This window comes from Bubalus kerabau, chromosome 17 (genome assembly GCF_029407905.1).
Source record: "Bubalus kerabau isolate K-KA32 ecotype Philippines breed swamp buffalo chromosome 17, PCC_UOA_SB_1v2, whole genome shotgun sequence".
Lineage (NCBI taxonomy): Eukaryota > Metazoa > Chordata > Mammalia > Artiodactyla > Bovidae > Bubalus > Bubalus kerabau.
Window position 1 is genome coordinate 42,620,570 of NC_073640.1, and position 20,974 is coordinate 42,641,543.

General features: G+C 41.4%; 1 protein-coding gene across 6 annotated transcripts in view; it reads left to right on the top strand.

The window, feature by feature from the left end:
• The first annotated feature begins 3 nt into the window (after positions 1-3).
• The window catches only part of TAT (tyrosine aminotransferase), a 60,451-nt gene continuing 39,480 nt past the window's right edge, over positions 4-20,974 (top strand). For 2 of the 6 annotated variants that reach the window (XM_055554349.1, XM_055554352.1), the window contains exons 1-2: positions 4-141; positions 1,149-1,236. The gene's annotated coding sequence lies outside the window, so the exon portion shown is untranslated. Of the gene's footprint in view, positions 207-1,148; positions 1,237-20,974 lie in introns of all 6 variants that reach the window. The other 4 variants (XM_055554350.1, XM_055554353.1, XM_055554354.1 and 1 more) reach the window with 3 other exon arrangements.

Below are 20,974 nucleotides of genomic sequence, written 5' to 3' on the forward strand. Positions count from 1 at the left end.
CGCCGGAAGGGGGAGCAGGTGAGCGCGGCCCGGGGTCTGGGCGCGCGTGAGCCCGGATTGGGTGCGGGCCTAGAGCGTCGTGCAGCTTTACACAGTGAGGACGCGACTACTGCCCGCCCGCCGTGCCTCGTCAACCGTGAGGTATCTGCGCCGTGACCCCTCAAGATGGCGGCCAGGGGGACTGTGCCCTCAACTTAGCACCTTGGGTTTGTTTTCCCAGACTGTTTCCATCTGCTTTCTCCCTCAGCCACTCAGCCAGCCAGCGGTTGTCCTCTTCCTCCCTCTCCTGCTGTCCTTACAACTGTGTTTTAGGGGACTTGAGGCCAATGCATCCGTTTATAAGAGTGCAGTACACTTGCCTGAAAAATCCCATGGACAGAGGAGCCTGGTGGGCTGCAGTCTATGGGGTCACTAAGAGTCGGACACGACTGAGCGACTTCACCTTCACTTTTCACTTTTAGGCATTGGAGAAGGAAATGGCAACCCACTCCAGTGTTCTTGTCTGCAGAATCCCAGGGTCGGGGGCCTGGTGGGCTGCCGTCTGTGGGGTCGCACAGAGTCAGACAAGACTGAAGCGACTTAGCAGCAGCAGCAGGACTTACAAAGCTTTTTTTTTTTTAATGATGACCCACACAGAATTGACAGCTTTTTTGTCAAGTCAGGATATTTTAAAACATAAAATTGCTGTCTGTTAATGAATTATTTCAACAAATATGTGTGAGCGTCTAGCTTAGTGGGCTTGAGAGATCCAGCGGTGAACTCTCCTAGGGCACTTCCACTGTACTGCGTAAGGAGAAGGAGAACAGGCAATCAAAAGACGAGACAAACTTTGACGGAGCAGGTTTCTTTATCTAGATCTGGGAAGGGGACACTTGAGTTCTGGAAGAGAAGGAGGCAGCCTTGGGAACAGCTGAGAGAACGTTCCAGAAAGAGAAAAAGCCTGCGTTATGCAGAGGGCTGGACAAGAAGGTCACTGTGAGGCTAGTGAGGTGGGGATGAGATGAGGCTGAGAAATGGAGCAGGAGCTGGTAGAGGACCTTCATGGTGAAGAGTCATTTTCAAAGAGCAGCGGGGAAACTTTGACATGTTTTGAGCCAGGAGAATGACTTCTGATTTGCTCTGACTTACCTGTTTAAAAAAAAATATAGATTGCTCGGACTTCTGTGAGGAAGATGGACTCCGTGGGCACAAGAACAGTGTCAAGAGATGAGTTAGGAAGCTACTGAAGCATTCCAGGTAAGGAGTGATGGCGGCTGAGTTGATGGTGACAAGTAGACAGATGTAGGTTGCAGTTTGGAGGAAGAACTTAAAAGATGAGTGGATGGAGGGATCATTTACTGAGATGGGAAGACAGGAGAGAAACAGGGTTGAAGAAAATTGGAGGGTTCCATTTTGGACATTGTTGAAACCACAGGACTCCACTCAGGACTTAATGAAGCTCAGATTCTTTATGTCTCAAGTCAGAGGGCATTCAGCGAGCGAGAGGCAAAGTGATAGGTAAGAAGTAGATTTATTAATATAGAATGCTTATGAAGGATACAGGTGAGCAGGCAAGAGGGCGCTGCTTCAGGAAATAAGTGGGCTACATTTTTATAATCAAAGGAAAAGTAGGAAAGAAGAGAAGACTACCTTCTTCCTCTTCCTTTGTCAAGATGTTGCGGGAAAATAGGACACTAGAGGATGATCAGGTCCCAGGTGAGTTCCTGGGATGGGCCACCAAATAGTGGTCCTTGGCTTCGCACAGGAAAGAATTCAATTCAAGAGCAAGCCATAGTAAAATGAAAGCAGGTAATTGAGATAGATGCACATTCCATAGGCAGAATGCCCTTCATCTCAGGAGAGAGCAGCCCCCAAATATGGGGTGGTTTGTTTTTATGGGCAATTCATAGGCTCATAGGGTAATTTCATAGGCTTAGGAGCAGGAGGATTGTTCAAACTATTTGGGGGGAAGGGGTGGGGATTTCCAGGAATTGGGCCACTGCCCACGTTTTTGCCTTTTATGAACTGTCATGGTGGATGTGTGTGTGCCATTTAGCGTATGTTAATGTAGTACAATAAGCATACATTATTGTACTACATTATTGTAGTACTTATTGTACTACATTAAAGAGATTCCAGGTCTATAGGAAAGAGAATCTTCTGCCGTCTTGGGCCTGGTAGGTTCTAACTAGTTTTTGTCATATCCTCAACAGCTATGTCATTCATTCTTTTAAAGGTTGTGCCTTGCCTCTTTCCCTCCTGTCTCAGTGTTAAATTTGAGATGGTATGCTTCATCCACGTGCCCAGGTGCAATGGAATATATGAAAGAGTCTGGAGTTGGGTGGCTGGGGGTGGGAGTAAAAGGACTCCTCTAAGGAGAGAGGGAGTTAGAATAGAGAAGGGCTTGGGCAGAGCTGCAGAAAAACTAACATTTAGACTTAAAAAGCAAGAAGATTAAGAAGTGAGGAGTGAGATAGAAAATCCAAGAGGGTGGGGTCACCAGGCCCATCTGCATAGACATCATCCCCCATCCCACAGATGGGATCCTATGAGCTCCGCCAGCCTTGCTTCCCAGAGTAGAGAAGATGGGCCAAATCCTAGGACTGTCTACAAATATTTATGTGAACAAACCCTTTGCTGAGCCTGGGACTGCTATGGCTATAGAAGAGTTTTGTGAACAGGCAGACACAGGATGATTTGTGAAGTGTCATGGTCCTTTCTCTTTCAAACCTTCCCTCTGGAAGCTTCTTTTGGAGTAAACAGACCCCCATACCAGCTTATCCTCTGTTCCATTTGTTTTTGTTTTATTTCATATCTTTACCTTAATAAGCTAATTGTTATTTTGCCACATTTGTTCTACAATTTTATATATAGCTATAAAATCTTTTTTATGAAACATATAAGTTGCAGACACATGAGTGTCCCCACTAAATACTTGCTTATACTCAACTTGAGTTTATTGGTCATTTCCTTATGATTAACTTCTAGTTTAACATTTTGGCAGGAATATTAAAATAGGTGATGCTATATCGTTCTTGCTGTGTTCTATCAGGAGGCACAAGATGTCAGTTTGCCCTACGATTGGTGATGTTAAATTTGATCACTCGGATAAGGTAGTATCCATCAGATTCTTTATTTTAAAGGAAGCACCCTCCATTTGTATTTAATAGCTTTGAGACTTTATGTTCCTTCTTAACCTTTCTTGCCTGAATGAATTATTACAATGGTGGTTGCAAACTTGTGTTTTTTAATTCTATCAATCCTTCTGTATTTATTGATTTATTGGCATTTTCCAATAATGCAGAACTTTCCCTTCCACCTACTGTGATCAACCTGCAGAAGTAGTTTCTATACCCCACCCCAAATTTAGTTCTCATGTCAAGACTGGTGATGCCAAAAATGCACCAGTTGGGTGTATTTGTTCCTTGCATAATGAGGCTTTCTGGTGAGAGCAGAACAGATTCCCAAGTAGATTTGAGAATGACTTGAGAAAGCAGGAAGGGGTGACTGGCCTTAGGGTTTTATTGTGATTAGGGAATAGATCTGGGTGAAGATTCTTGTGTGTTCACATCAAGAACCTGCCTGATGTGGACTTCTGCCAGTGTCAAGGACTTACCTACGCTTTCTTATCAGCTTTCTCAGTTGTGGGGCAGAAGGGGCAGGGGACTGGTGGGACTTGAAAAATGTCAGTAGTCAGGGTCAAAAGTGGTGTCAGACTATTAACTTGATAGACTTATTTCTCCCTGACAATGTGTCATAATGTATTAATTTTTTGATACTTAACATTGCCCACATTTGGCTAGTGGGAATCCTTTTACGCTGTCTCCAGTGTGCTTTTGACATCAGGAGAAATATGCTGATATGCTCATGGGTCTTTGTGGTTTCATCTTGTGCCTCTTTGCCTGATTTGCCCCTTTCCTGAAGCACTCACTTCTCTTTCTTTCTCTCGCTCTCTCTTTTTTATTTATTTATTTTTTTGAGCTCACTTCTCTTGATGTTCCCTCATTTGGAGAATGCTCACTCAACATCCCCATAGGAATGTTCTGTTAAGATCCACAGAATATCCTCTGTTCCTTCGAGGCTTGTCAGAGTTAGATCATAAGATGGGCTGGATGGGCCAGTGACCCAACGTAACAGTATCTTAAACATGACAGAAAGTTATTTTTCTCTTGGAAAAATCTGAGCCTATTTGGTGGCTCTGCTCTGTGAAGTTCTTGGAAGTCTAGGCTCCTTCTGTGCTGTTCTATCACCCTTCCAGATGCTGCCCTCTTCTACAAACTCCAAAATGTCAACCACGGACATTTCAGCCCACCGGAAGCAAAGAAAATTAGGGATTGGTAAGGGCTCTTCTCATTTCTTTAAGAGTGAGACCCAGAAGTTGGAGACATCACTTTCTGTTTATGTCTTGTTGGCCAAAAGATAATCACATGACAGTAGCTAACTGCAAAGGAAGCTGGGCTATGTACCCAGCTAAAAATTGGGGCATAAAACCATGAGAGTGAGGGAAGAATGGAAAACAGGAATTTCATCTGTTGGTCTCAAAATTTGAAATTATACATTTGTTTCTGTTGTCTATTCCTTTCTCTAGTCTGTCAGCTGCCTGGGACAACGCCTTTGCCATTATGCATGGCACAGTTGGTGCTCAATAAGTAATTGTTAAATATTTATTTACTTATTTATTTGGCTGCACCGGGTGGCACACGAAATCTTTAGTTTCAGCATGTGGGATCTAATTTCCTGACCAAGGATCAAACCTGGGCCTCCTGCGTTGGGAACTCGGAGTTTTAGCCACTGGACCACAAGGGAAGTCCCAGTAATTGTTGAGTAAATAATATTAGTTCTTAGATGAATTTGTCTACTCAGGAAGATGACAGGGATCTTATATTTTCCATGGCATCTTGAATAAGGTGTAAGATGGCATAAAGTGCATTAAAAGTAAAACAATCCTAATGTATATAATTTTTCTTAAATCCGTCAACAACACAGGTAAGGAAGAAATAAGTAAATAAGTAAGGTATTTGAGAGTTAAAAATATGATGCTCATTATTTAATTTAAACTTTATGTCCTTTTATCTTAGTTTTTGTAGAAGACTTGGAACCAATGCCCTGACCTCACTTTTGTCTTAAAAATGTAACATACTTTGGTCACTCCACTATTATTTCAGGAGTGCTTGGTTAGACATTATGCATATGGTAGAAGGTTTAAAGGCAGGGACCCTTTTCTGAGGAAACCCTCTTGAGTTTTCACCTAAAGCAAAGAGCACAGTAGCAGATGGCTGAAGAGTAGGGAGAAGGAAAATACTTGCCATTGGGGTATTAGAGATGATATTCCAAAAGAGGTAAAATTACAAGTCTTATTCAGATATAAAATGGCCACATTCTAAAGATTTTATTTAACTCAATATTCACTGAGGAATTCAGCCAGTGTTAGAGCAGGTTCAGGAAAAAATCTGAAGAACAGACTCATTATAGATCGGGAATAAGGAAATCAGTGTACAAAGGAGGAAAAACTTATTTCTTCCAGAGAGGGAGAGGAAAATCAATTAAGCCTCCATCAGACAGGATAGAATTTGTATGTCTACAGACAAGAATTTTCTTTTCATCACTATCAGTTACCCGCAATACACAGAGTTCTAAAAAATAGCTTAGTTTTCTAGTGAAGCACAAATGGAAAGGCATTGCCTTTGCTTAAACTGGAAAAGTGGAATGCTGAAGGGTCTTAGAGATCTGGGGGTTTGGGAAAATGTAGAATATGGAGAAATAGTAAAACACCAGTGGTTCTAAGGCTTGAGATGGAGCTTGGGGGTAAGTAATTTTCAGTTGTTCCATGGGGCAACCCATTGGCAAACCAATCTGTTAATACAAATTAGCATTCAATTCTCCATCCTAAAAAAGTTTAACTTAGAATAATCCAAATAGTTACCTAATTTTTTTCTTAAAAATAAACATTTGTGTTGGTTTTGTGTAAATTCTGTGGTGTTTGGTGGCAGAGAGTTTGCTTGCTCAGTTCTAACTCAGAGAGGTTTCATTCGGCTCCTCATCAGGGAGATGGCCTTTATGTGTGTGGATCAGGAGACATCTGTGCATATTCTCCGCGTGATCTTAGGGCTCCCTCTCCCCCTTGGAAAAGATCCTGTGCTTGTCAGAACCCAGGCTCAGGCTCAGGTAGCAGAGGGGACTTGGGAACTGGTTAAGCCTGCAGTGAGGGCAGATCTGGCCAGCAGGGGGCAGCAGAGGCCCAGGCTAGGGCTGCCCACATTTACTATACACCCTCTCCTGGGCCCTGGTGGCTCAGAAGGTAAAGCGTCTGTCTACAATGTGGGAGACCTGGGTTCGATCCCTGGGTCGGGAAGATTCCCCAGAGAAGGAAATGGCAACCCACTCCAGTACTCTTGCCTAGAAAATCCCATGGACGCCGGAGCCTGGTGCAGGCTACTGTGGGGGTCGCAAAGAGTCAGACACAACTAAGCGACTTCACTTTTCTTTCTTTCCTGGGCCTGGGTGACTGTACTCTCATCACAGGTAGATAGAAAGGATGCAGTTCAGTTTAGTCCAGTACTTCCTGGACTAAACTTTGCCTATTACATAAGTGACCTCTGGAAGTTTACTTAGTCTCTCTGTGACCGAGTGTCCTCATATGCTCAACAGGGATAATGATACCGTTTCATAGGATTAAATAAAGCAAATATGTGTACAGCAACTTGACTGGAGTCAAGTTAATATATAGCTGGCATATATTAACACTATAAAAATATTGGCTGTTATTACTGTCATTGTTATTGTTTTTAAGTCACTGTAGACTCCTAAGTGAGCAAGACAGTTACAGAGCTCACAGCTTAATGAGAGAGGAAGCGAGGTAAACATTGTGGGTTTGTTTATTTATTTATTTTTGACTGGGCCAGTCTGCATGCAGGATCCTTGTTCGCTGACCAGAGATGGAATCTGTGCTCCTGCCCTGGGAACACGGAATCCTAACCACTGGACTATTAGGGAAGTCCCCATGTTGTGTTTGACTACGAAAGAAGAGATGTGTATGAGGTGTGTTGATGGAGTATGAGGCAGAAGTAACACAAAAACAGCTTTCCAGAGGGAGTGCCTGAAGAATAAATAAGATCGAGGGGCTTGGGGGAGCCAAGGCAGGGGACAGCCTTCCAAAGAGGGCACGAAATGGAAAGCAGGCAGATCTGGGGAGCTTGAAGTTTAAATCCTTCCATTTGGACCACACCATTAGGAGTGAGAGAGGAAGCAAAGGGAAAAGAGACAGAAGAGACAGGCAGGAGCCAGACTGAGAGAAGCCTTGAAAGTCAACCATAAGTTCTTATATTTAACTGCTATGGGTCTGTATTTTCTGAGCAAGTGCACAAAACCCCTCCTGCACTGAAGGGAAGGGAGAAGGCAATGGCACCCCACTCCAGTACTGTTGCCCGGAAAATCCCATGGATGGAGGAGGCTGGTAGGCTGCAGTCCATGGGGTCGCTAAGAGTTGGACACAACTGAGCGACCTCACTTTCACTTTCCACTCTCATGCATTGGAGAAGGAAATGGCAACCCACTCCAGTGTTCTTGCCTGGAGAATCCCAAGGACGGAGAAGCCTGGTAGGCTGCAGTCCATGGGGTCGCACAGAGTCGGACACGACTAAAGCGACTTGGCAGCAGCACTTAACTTGTAAATGCTATTTCTTTGGGAATTTTTCTTCTATACTTAATTCATTATATATTAATATAAGCAATATATTTTTACAGTGGTGGTGGTTGTTTCAGTTGCTAAGTTATGTCCAACTCTTTTGTGACCCTGTGGACTCTAGCCTGCCAGGCTCCTCTGTCCAGGCGATAATACTGGAGTCGGTTGCCATTTCCTTCACCAGGGGATCTTCCTGACCCAGGTATTGAACCTGTGGTCCTGCATTGGCAGGCAGATTTTCTACTACTGAGACACCAGGGTAGGCTACATGGATATAATTTACAGTGGTACATGGATATAATTTATAAATAAATATTTGTGTATTGGCATGCATGCTAGGTTTGTGACCACAAGTCGTGCAGAACCCACAGATGGCTTTTTATGAGGAAGTATCTAGTCAAATTTGCTACAGAAATAACCTTTTAGAAGGTTTGGGGAGGAGGGCTGGTTCAAGCCAAGGCATTGTGGATGGAAAAGAAGTTGATTTAGGCAATGTTAAGGGGATTCCCCCGGAGAAGGCAATGGCAACCCACTCCCGTACTCTTGCCTGGAAAATCCCATGGACGGAGGGGCCTGGTAGGCTGCAGTCCATGATGTCGCTAGGAGTCGGACACGACTGAGCGACTTCACTTTCACTTTTCACTTTCACGCATTGCAGAAGGAAATGGCAACCCACTCCAGTGTTCTTGCCTGGAGAATCCGAGGGATGGGGAGCCTGGTGGGTTGCCATCTATGGGGTCCCACAGAGTTGAATACGACTGAAGTGACGCAGCAGCAGCAGCAGCAGCAGCAGCAGCAAGGGGATTCCCTGGTAGCTCAGCTGGTAAAGAATTTGCCTGCTGTGCAGGAGAACCCAGTTCAATTCCTGGGTCAGGCTACCCACTCCAGTTTTCTTGGGCTTTCCTGGTGGCTCAGATGGTAAAGAATCTGTCTGCAATGTGGGAGACCTGGGTTCGATCCCTGGGTTGGGAAGATCCCCTGGAGAAGGGAATGACTAACCACTCCAGTATTCTTGCCTGGAGAATTCCATGGACAGAGGAGCCTGGCGGGCTGCAGTCTATGGGATCACAAAGAGTGGGACATGACTGAGCAACTAACACTGTTGGAAGGAAGTATATAGTAAATGAGAAAGAGCAACCAATCAGTAAGTGCCAAGTGACCAAGAGCATGGTCACTCAATGAAAGATAAATACCCAAAACAGTGTCCAGTGCTCAATGAATGTCAGATATTGGTAGATATAAATATTTTTTTATTACAGAAAGCTAAGTGAATTCAAGATTGGAAAGTGTCTGTTGTATTTGGACAGTGTTAGTGAGTTTGGCTGGACTTTCCTGGTGGCTCAGTGGTAAAGAGTATGTCTGCTATGCAGGAGACACAAGTTCGATCCCTGGGTCAGGAAGAACCTTTGAGGAAGAAAATGGTAACCCACTGCAGTATTCTTGCCTGGAGAATCACTTGGACAGAAGAGCCTGGCAGGCTACAGTCCATGGGGTCACAACGAGTCTTACATGACTTAGTAAGTGCTGCTGCTGCTAAGTCACTTCAGTCGTGTCCGACTCCGTGCAACCCCATAGACGGCAGCCTACCAGGCTCCCCCGTCCCTGGGATTCTCCAGGCAGGAACACTGGAGTCGATTGCCATTTCCTTCTCCAATGCATGAAAGTGAAAAGTGCAAGTGAAGACGCTCAGTCGTGTCCGACCCTTAGCGACCCCATGGACTGCAGCCTACCAGGCTCCTCCGTCCATGGGATTTTCCAGGCAAGAGTACTGAAGTGGGTTGCCATTGCCTTCTCCAACTTAGTGACTAACCAACAACAATGAGTTTGGCTAGATCATGAGAGGGTTGCTAAGGAGGAACCAGATTGCATTCTCAGGTGAGAAGAGTAGGAGACAACACCACAGCCAGAAGGAAGGGAAGCTATTTTCTAGAAAGGAGAGACTTAATCATACCTATGGACTAAAGAGAAAGGGGATCAATAAAGGCATGAAAAACAGAAACGATGTCTCTTGTCTAGAACTTCAGGACCTGTTCTCCTAGAAGCACCTCCCCGCTTCCCCCCTCACCAGAGAAATTCCTTCTCTTGTCAAAAATACTCATCTTTAACATTTTTTTTTTTTTAGTTTTAAAAGTATGCATTTATTTGTCGGTGCTGGGTCTTAGCTGCGGCACATGGAATCGTCAGTCTTCGTTGGCTTGCAGAAGGGCTCCTGCATTGGGAGCATGGAGTCTTAGCCAGTGGACCACCAGGGCAGTCCCTTAAGTGTGTTTTTTTGGTTTTTGTTTGTTTTCAGTGACACAGAATAAAAGTTATCAGTGCGCTTGGACCATCAGGGAAGTCCTGAGAATCAACAGCTTTGGGCAGGCCTGTTAAACAATGTTCCATGTGATGTTGAAGACATACAATTATTTTTTCTTTACTTCAAAGTGTTAAATCATTTTTTTTATACCTCATCCACAAATACCCATGTCTCTAGAGGAAAGAAGAGTTGTCAAGGGCAAGCCTGGTCCTTTTGAACCTTGGGGGACTCCTCTTGATGTAAGCTGTCTACTTGCATAATTAAGATTTATCTCTCCCATAGTATCCACCATTTCCTAAGGTTGCAAAGGCTGTAATTCCAGGCCCAAATGTGGGCCCACCCAGATAATCGAGACTAGTTTCCTTATTTTAAGATCCTTAATTAAATCTGCAAAGTCACTTTTGCCATGTATTGCTGACATATTCACAGGATCCAGGGAGTAGGATATAGACATTTTTGGGGCGGGACATTATTCTGTTTACCACACTATGAGTCAGAAATTCAGCAATGACTGGGTTGGATGGGTCACGGGTCCCCCATGAGGTTGTAGCTGAGTCTATAGTTAGCCAGATTTTAATCCATCTGTTCCAAAGGTTGATTACTCACAGGGTGGCAAGTTGATGCTGCTGTGGCCAGGAGGCATCAATTCATCCCTAAGTGAGGCTCTCCACCAGACTGCTTGGGTGTCACCATGACGTGGCAGCTGACTTTTCCCAGAGCTGGAGATCCAAGAGACAAAGGTGGAAGCTGCAGTGCCTTTTTTGACCTTACCCTTGGAAGTCATACAGTATTCTATTGGTCGCACAAGTCACGGCTTATTGAATGTAGAAGGACCACACCAAGGCTTGGCTACCAGCAGGCAAGCATCACTGGGGCCATCTTGGATACTGGCTATCCTAATGGTTTTCACCACTCATCTTTGGGTGTATAGTGTCTGTAAGAATTTTCCCAGATTGTGAAGACTTTTTTCACAGCAGTCTCTGATTTTAGGAAAAGTCTATAGAGGCATGTGCATATGTTAATTGTAAAAGTAATGTTACATAAAAATAACCTGGCTCCTGACTATAAATTGCTTTTACTTTTGTGTGTTTTATTAAGGCTTTGCCTGCAAAAATATTTTTTACATGTTTAAGTATTGTTGGCATCCTAACATACATGAAATTTTGCAGTATGGTGGCAAGGTTAATTATATGGTCTCTGGAGCTGGATGGCCTGGGTTCAAAGCCTGATTCCACCATTTATTACTCATGTGACCTTGAGAAAATAACGTTTTTATACCTCAATTTTCTTATGCACAAAATGAGGATAATGATACCCCATAGGAATGTCTTGAGGACTGAATGAATTAGCATATCTAAAGCATTTATAACACTGATACAGGGAAAGAACTGAATGAGAGTTTGCTGTTGTTATTACTTCCCTTAGCATTGTGCCATAAAACACTATTATGAGTTAAGTTGTATCTCCCTTCAAAAAGAAAAAGAGGGGAATTCCCTGGTGGTCCAGTGGTTGGGACTTCGTACTTTCACTGCCAAGGGCATGAGTTCAGTTCCTGGTTGGGAGCTAACGTCCTGCAAGCTATGCGCAGTATGGCCTATATGTCTTAACCCCTAGTACCTCAGACTGTGACCTTATTTGGAGATAGGGACTTTACAAAAATAATCAACTTAAAATGCAATCATTAGGGTGTGACCTGATCCAAGATGGCTGTTGTCTTTATAAAAAAAGGGGAAATTTGGACACAGAGATAGATGGGTATAGAGGGACAACAATGTGAAGAGGCAGGGAGAAGATGACCAGTGAGAGAGGCCCAGAACAGACCCTTCTATGTATTTTGGTTGTTGAATCCACTCAGTCTATGGTACAGTTGGCCCTTGGTATCAGCAGGGTTCTGCATCCTCAGATTTAACCAACCACAAATCAAAAATATTGGGAAAAAGATTCCAGGAAGTTCCAAAACACAAAACCTGAATTTGCCACGTGCTGGCACTATTTACCTTGCATTTGCGTGGTATTTACAGCTATTTACATGGCATTTACATTGTATTAGGTATTATCAGTAATTAGAGATGATTTACAGTTTACAGGAGGATGCATATAGACTATATGCAAATACGGTACCATTTTATGAAGAGACTTGAGCATCTTTGGATTTTGGTGTCCGTGGGGGTCCTGGTACCCCTTGGGTACTGAGGGACGACTGTACTTTCAGTTTGTATCATCATAGTTCACTTAGTTGTCCCCCAATTGTGGGTATTTAGGATGTTTTCAACCCTTCAGTATTAGAGCTGAGGCAGAAATAAATTACTTCTTTGGAATAAATTCTCTGAAGAGGAATTCCTGGGGTTCAAGAATATGGATCTTTTGTGTCCAGTTGTGTCTTGCCATTTTCTTTTCTTAAAGAGACATTCTTGTAACGTGGCCGTGGCAGGCCAAAGTCCCGTGTAATTGTTTTTCTCTATTCCAGGCTTCTCCCTTCATGCTCTTTGTCATGCCCTCTGAGCATCACTGGACATAGTTTCCATTTTAGCATCCAGTGAAGAAGTCCACCAGGCACTAGCAAAACCTAGCCGTTCACTAAACCGTAGGATGTCAGGAATGTGTACACTAATCAAAAACAGGTTCCTCCGACTTTTTCATCTCATTAAACATTCAGTATGTTGCCTCCAAAAGTGACTCAGAAAGAAACCACTGCCTCGCCCGGAAATGGCACCTGCATCAGCTGACCTGTGTTTGAGGCTTTCTGTGCACTGACGTCCTGTCATCAGCCCCATCTTGGTCAGTAGTATTGGGTGGAGGTGATTGATAATGTCCCATGGATGGTGGCTGAGTGCAAAGGGCAGCCTTGGGCCAGGGAGAGTGGAACTCCGACTTGACTCCAAGAGCCAGCTTCAGGTAAAATGTATACACAGAGGAAGCACACTGATTACTACCTTCAGACCTCTTCACACATCATCCTTTCCTTCTTTGGGGCACGTGTTCCCTCCAGCAGGTGGCAGTCTCTTCTATCATATCACCCCCACCCCAGAATCTTCCCAAAGTAAGCTTTTGCACAGAGGGATGAATGACCTCTGCCTGATAATATCACCTTTCCTCCTTCCCTCATAGCTCAGTTGGTAAAGAATCTGCCTGCAATGCAGGAGACCCCAGTTTGATTCCTGTGTCGGAAAGATCCGTGGAGAAGGGATAGGCTACCCATTCCAGTATTCTTGGGCTTCCCTTGTGGCTCAGCTGGTAAAGAATCTGCCCACAATGCAGGAGACCTGGGTTTGATCCCTGGGTTGGGAAGATTCCATGGAGAAGGAAAAGGCTACCTACTCCAGTATTCTAGGCTGGAGAATTCCATGGACTGTATAGTCCATAGGGTTGCAAAGAGTCGGACACAACTGAGCTACTTTCACTCACTTCACTTCTGCATGGAATCTTCATAGGAGCTGTTGTTTTTACGTTATGACCGTGCCTGGCATGGAGTTAAGTGCTCAACAAACATTTGTTGAATAGACAAACATCTTCATCTTTAAAATCAATCATTATTATTGATGTCATTATCATTGTTCATTAGTAATATCATTATTATTTTAGATATTAGTGGAATATTATTAAATTATTAGTATTGTTAAATCTGGTTCTTTGAAAAGATAAATTGATGTAACAGAAAGTACCAGGCCCAGATGGATTCAATGGTGAATTCTACCAAACATTTATTGAAGAAAATTGTATTGAGTCTAGTTGTTTTCAGAGGATGGAAGCAGAGGGAGTACTTCTTCACACATTCTATGAGGCCAACATAACTCTAATACCAAACTCTGATAAAAAGTTTACAGGAAAACTACAGACAAATCTCTTTCATGGGCACAGATGTAAGAATCCTCAACAAAATATTAGCAAATCAAAAGAATTATGTGCCATGACAAAGAGGGAATTTTCTCAGGTATGCAAGGCTGGTTCAACACTTGGAAAATCAAATAATATAATCCATCACATCAGTGTAATTCATCAGACAAGTCCCTGGAGGCTCAGATGTTAAAGAATCTGCCTGTAATGTAGGAGACACAGGTTCGATCCCTGGGTCAGGAAGGTCTGCTGGAGAAGGGAATGGCAACCCACTCCAGTATTCATGCCTGGAGAATTCCATGGACAGAGGAGCTTGGTGGGTTACAGTCCGTGGGATTGCAAAGAGTCAGACACGACTTTGTGACTAACAGTTTCACTTTATCACATCAGTAGGCTAAAGAAGGAAAAACACATCATATCTTAGATGCAGAAAAAGCATTTGAGAAACTTAAACACCCATTTATGATAAAAAGTCCCAGTAAACTAGGAATAGAGGGGAATTTCCTGAATTTAGAGCATATCTATAAGAAAATTATAGCTCATATCATACTCAATGGTGAGAAGCTAGAAGCATTCCCACTCAGAAGTCCCCTCTCACCACTACATTTCTGTAATCCTACAGGTTAGAACCAAGGCAAGGATTTCCCCCCTCACTACTGCTTTTCAATATCATACTGAAAATTCTAGCTAATGCAGTAAGACAAGGAAAAGAAATAAAGGGTATACATATTGGGAAAGAAGAAATTAAACTACCTTTGTTCACAGATGACATGATTATTTATGTAGAAAATATGAAACAAAAAACTCCTAGAATTAATAAGCAATTAAGGCAGTAGTTATGGTAAAGTTTACTGGATACAAGGTTAATTTATAAAAATCAACTCTTTCCTATATGCAAGTAGTGAATAAGTGGAATTTGAAATTTAAGCATAAGTGAAAGTGAAGTCACTCAGTCGTGCCCGACTCTTAGTGACCCCATGGACTGGAGCCTACCAGGCTCCTCCATCCATGGGATTTTCCACACAAGAGTACTGGAGTGGGGTGCCATTGCCTTCTCCGTCCTCATAATACAGTTTATATTATTACTGCAAAAAAATGAAAAGACACAAATCTAACAAAGTATGTACAAGATTTATTTGAAGAAAATACAGAATTCTGATGAAAAATATCAAAGGAGAACTAAATAAATGGAGGGATATTCCATATTCATGGGAAGGAAGAGTCATTACTGTCAAATTGTCAATTCCTCCCAAACTGATCTAGTAGATTCAGTGCAATCCCAGTAAGTCATTTTGTAGATATTGACAAACCTGAAATTTACCTGGAAGGGAAAGACTGAGAATAGCCAGTGCAATATTGAAAGAGAACAAACTTAAGGAATGATACTACCTGACTTCATGACTTAGTATAAATCAACAACAGTCAGACAGTGTGATACTGGTGACAGAATAGATAAATAGATCAATGGGACAGAATAGAGAGCTCAAAAATAACCCACATAAATATAGGCAACTGATCTTTGACAAAGAAGCAAAGGCAATACCATGGGACAAAGATAGTCTTTCCAGCAAATGGTGCTGAAACAACTGGACATACACACACAGACAAAAAGGATCCTAGACACAGAACTTACACTCTTAACAAAAATTAATTCAAAACAGATCACAGACCTAAATGCAAAATTCAAAACTTTATAGTTTTATACTCCTAGTAGATAGCAGGAGAAAACCTAGATGTCTTTGGGTGTGGTGATAACTTTTTATCATCAGAGACGTGATCCATGAAGGAAATAATTGATAGTTGGACTTCGTTAGAATTAAAAATCTTTGCTTTGCGAAATATGAAGAGAATGAGAAGACGAACCACAGACTGGGATAAAGTATTTGCAAAAAATGCATATAATAAAGTATTGTTATCCAAAACATGAAGAATTCTTAAAACTCAACAATAAGAAAATGAGCAACCAGATTAAAAAATGGGCCAAAGACCTTAACAGGTTATCTCATGAAAGAAGATATACAGATGGCAAATAAGCACATGAAAAGATGCCCATATCATATGTCATCAGGAAAATGGAAATTCAAAGTGAAGTAGACTCAGGCCATCCCTACTATAATGACCAAAATCCAGAACAATGAACACTGAACACCAACTGCTGATGAGGATGAAGAATAACAGAAACCCCATACATTGATGGAGAGAATGCAAATGGTAAGCCATTAGGAAAATTTTCTTGGAAGTTTCTTACAAAACTAAACTTACTTTTTCATATGATCCAGCAATCACTCACCTTCTTCAGTATTTGCTCAAAGGGGCTGAAAACTTAGGTCCCACCAAAGTCTGAGGGCATCCCTGGTAACTCGGTGGTGAAGAATCTGCCTGCCAATGCAGGTGCCACAAGAGATGGGTTCGACCTCGGCTAGGAAAGATCCCCTGGAGAAGGAAACAGCAACCCACTCTAGTATTCTTGCCTAGGAAATCCCATGGACAGAGGAGCCTGGAGGGCTACAGTCTATGGGGTTGTAAAGAGTTGGACACGACTTAGTGGCCAAACAACAACAACAAAGCAAAACCTGCACAGAGATTTTATTTTATTTTATTTTATTTTTAAACTTTACATAATTGTATTAGTTTTGCCAAATATCAAAATGAATCTGCCACAGGTATACATGTGTTCCCCACCCTGAACCCTCCTCCCTCCTCCCTCCCCATACCATCCCTCTGGGTTGTCCCAGTGCACCAGCCCCAAGCATCCAGTATCGTGCATCGAACCTGGACTGGCAACTCGTTTCATACAAGATATTTTACATGTTTCAATGCCATTCTCCCAAATCTTCCCACCTTCTCCCTCTCCCACAGAGTCCATAAGACTGTTCTATACATCAGTGTCTCTTTTGCTGTCTCATACACAGGGTTATTGTTACCATCTTTCTAAATTCCATATATATGCGTTAGTATACTGTATTGGTGTTTTTCTTTCTGGCTTACTTCACTCTGTATAATAGGCTCCAGTTTCATCCACCTCATTAGAACTGATTCAAATGTATTCTTTTTAATGGCTGAGTAATACTCCATTGTGTATATGTACCATAGCTTTCTTATCCATTCATCTGCTGATGGACATCTAGGTTGCTTCCATGTCCTGGCTATTATGAACAGTGCTGTGATGAACATTGGGGTACACGTGTCTCTTTCCCTTCTGGTTTCCTCAGTGTGTATGCCCAGCAGTGGGATTGCTGGATCATAAGGCAGTTCTATTTCCAGTTTTTAAAGAAATCTCCACACTGTTCTCCATAGTGGCTGTACTAGTTTGCATTCCCACCAACAGTGTAAGAGGGTTCCCTTTTCTCCACACCCTCTCCAGCATTTATTACTTGTAGACTTTTGGATCGCAGCCATTCTGACTGGTGTGAAATGGTACCTCATAGTGGTTTTGATTTGCATTTCTCTGATAATGAGTGATGTTGAGCATCTTTTCATGTGTTTGTTAGCCATCTGTATGTCTTCTTTGGAGAAATGTCTATTTAGTTCTTTGGCCCATTTTTTGATTGGGTCATTTATTTTTCTGGAATTGAGCTGTAGGAGTTGCTTGTATATTTTTGAGATTAGTTGTTTGTCAGTTGCTTCATTTGCTATTATTTTCTCCCATTCTGAAGGCTGTCTTTTCACCTTGCTAATAGTTTCCTTTGATGTGCAGAAGCTTTTAAGGTTAATTAGGTCCCATTTGTTTATTTTTGCTTTTATTTCCAATATTCTGGGAGGTGGGTCATAGAGGATCCTGCTGTGATGTATGTCAGAGAGTGTTTTGCCTATGTTCTCCTCTAGGAGTTTTATAGTTTCTGGTCTTATGTTTAGATCTTTAATCCATTTTGAGTTTATTTTTGTGTATGGTGTTAGAAAGTGTTCTAGTTTCATTCTTTTACAAGTGGTTGACCAGATTTCCCAGCACCACTTGTTAAAGAGATTGTCTTTAATCCATTGTATATTCTTGCCTCCTTTGTCAAAGAGAAGGTGTCCATATGTGCGTGGATTTATCTCTGGGCTTTCTATTTTGTTCCATTGATCTATATTTCTGTCTTTGTGCCAGTACCATACTGTCTTGATAACTGTGGCTTTGTAGTAGAGCCTGAAGTCAGGTAGGTTGATTCCTCCAGTTCCATTCTTCTTTCTCAAGATCGCTTTGGCTATTCGAGGTTTTTTGTATTTCCATACAAATTGTGAAATTATTTGTTCCAGCTCTGTGAAGAATACTGTTGGTAGCTTGATAGGGATTGCATCGAATCTATAAATTGCTTTGGGTAGTATACTCATTTTCACTATATTGATTCTTCCAATCCATGAGCATGGTATATTTCTCCATCTGTTAGTGTCCTCTTTGATTTCTTTCACCAGTGTTTTATAGTTTTCTATATATAGGTCTTTAGTTTCTTTAGGTAGATATATTCCTAAGTATTTTATTCTTTCCGTTGCAATGGTGAATGGAATTGTTTCCTTAATTTCTCTTTCTGTTTTCTCATTATTAGTGTACAGGAATGCAAGGGATTTCTGTGTGTTGATTTTATATCCTGCAACTTTACTATAGTCATTGATTAGTTCTAGTAATTTTCTGGTGGAGTCTTTAGGGTTTTCTATGGAGAGGATCATGTCATCTGCAAATAGTGAGAGTTTTACTTCTTCTTTTCCAATTTGGATTCCTTTTATTTCTTTTTCTGCTCTGATTGCTGTGGCCAAAACTTCCAAAACTATGTTGAATAGTAATGGTGAAAGTGGGCACCCTTGTCTTGTTCCTGACTTTAGAGGAAATGCTTTCAATTTTTCACCATTGAGGATAATGTTTGCTGTGGGTTTGTCATATATAGCTTTGATTATGTTGAGGTATGTTCCTTCTATTCCTGCTTTCTGGAGAGTTTTTATCATAAATGGATGTTGAATTTTGTCAAAGGCTTTCTCTGCATCTATTGAGATAAGCATATGGTTTTTATTTTTCAATTTGTTAATGTGGTGTATTACATTGATTGATTTGCGGATATTGAAGAATCCTTGCATCCCTGGAATAAAGCCCACTTGGTCATGGTGTATCATCTTTTTAATGTGTTGTTGGATTCTGATTGCTAGAATTTTGTTAAGGATTTTTGCATCTATGTTCATCAGTGATATTGGCCTGTAGTTTTCTTTTTTTGTGGGATCTTTGTCAGGTTTTGGTATTAGGGTGATGGTGGCCTCATAGAATGAGTTTGGAAGTTTACCTTCCTCTGCAATTTTCTGGAAGAGTTTGAGCAGGATAGGTGTTAGCTCTTCTCTAAATTTTTGGTAGAATTCAGCTGTGAAGCCGTCTGGACCTGGGCTTTTGTTTGCTGGAAGACTTTTGATTACAGTTTCAATTTCCATGCTTGTGATGGGTCTGTTAAGATTTTCTATTTCTTCCTGGTCCAGTTTTGGAAAGTTGTACTTCTCTAAGAATTTGTCCATTTCTTCCACGTTGTCCATTTTATTGGCATATAATTGTTGATAGTAGTCTCTTATGATCCTTTGTATTTCTGTGTTGTCTGTTGTGATCTCTCCATTTTCATTTCTAATTTTATTGATTTGATTTTTCTCCCTTTGTTTCTTGATGAGTCTGGCTAATGGTTTGTCAATTTTATTTATCCTTTCAAAGAACCAGCTTTTGGTTTTGTTGATTTTTGCTATGATCTCTTTTGTTTCTTTTGCATTTATTTCTGCCCTAATTTTTAAGATTTCTTTCCTTCTACTAACCCTGGGGTTCTTCATTTCTTCCTTTTCTAGTTGCTTTAGGTGTAGAGTTAGGTTATTTATTTGACTTTTTTCTTGTTTCTTGAGGTGTGCCTGTATTGCTATGAACTTTCCCCTTAGGACTGCTTTTACCGTGTCCCACAGGTTTTGGGTTGTTGTGTTTTCATTTTCATTTGTTTCTATGCAAATTTTGATTTCTTTTTTGATTTCTTCTGTGATTTGTTGGTTATTCAGCAGCATGTTGTTCAGCCTCCATATGTTGGATTTTTTAATAGTTTTTCTCCTGTAATTGAGATCTAATCTTACTGCATTGTGGTCAGAAAAGATGCTTGGAATGATTTCTATTTTTTTGAATTTACCAATGCTAGCTTTATGGCCCAGGATGTGATCTATCCTGGAGAAGGTTCCATGTGTGCTTGAGAAAAAGGTGAAATTCATTGTTTTGGGATGAAATGTCCTATAGATATAAATTAGGTCTAACTGGTCTATTGTATCGTTTAAAGTTTGTGTTTCCTTGTTAATTTTCTGTTTAGTTGATCTATCCATAGGTGTGAGTGGGGTATTAAAGTCTCCCACTATTATTGTGTTATTGTTAATTTCTCCTTTCATACTTGTTAGCATTTGTCTTACATACTGCGGTGCTCCCCTGTTGGGTGCATATATATTTATAATTGTTATATCGTCTTCTTGGATTGATCCTTTGATCATTATGTAGTGACCTTCTTTGTCTCTTTTCACAGCCTTTGTTTTAAAGTCTATTTTATCTGATATGAGTATTGCTACTCCTGCTTTCTTTTGGTCCCTATTTGCATGGAAAATCTTTTTCTAGCCCTTCACTTTCAGTCTGTATGTGTCCCCTGTTTTGAGGTGGATCTCTTGTAGGCAACATATGTAGGGGTCTTGTTTTTGTATCCATTCAGCCAGTCTTTGTCTTTTGGTTGGGGCATTCAACCCATTTACGTTTAAGGTAATTACTGATAAGTATGATCCCGTTGCCATTTACTTTATTGTTTTGGGTTCGAATTTATACACCGTTTTTGTGTTTCCTGTCTAGAGAATATCCTTAAGTATTTGTTGGAGAGTTGGTTTGGTGGTGCAGAATTCTCTCAGGTTTTGCTTGTCTGAAAAGCTTTTGATTTCTCCTTCATACTTGAATGAGATCCTTGCTGGGTACAATAATCTGTGCTGTAGGTTATTTTCTTTCATCACTTTAAGTATGTCTTGCCATTCCCTCCTGGCTTGAAGAGTTTCTATTGAAAGATCAGCTGTTATCCTTATGGGAATTCCCTTGTGTGTTATTTGTTGTTTTTCCCTTGCTGCTTTTAATATTTGTTCTTTGTGTTTGATCTTTGTTAATTTGATTACTATGTGTCTTGGGGTGTTTCACCTTGGTTTTATCCTGTTTGTGACTCTCTGGGTTTCTTGGACTT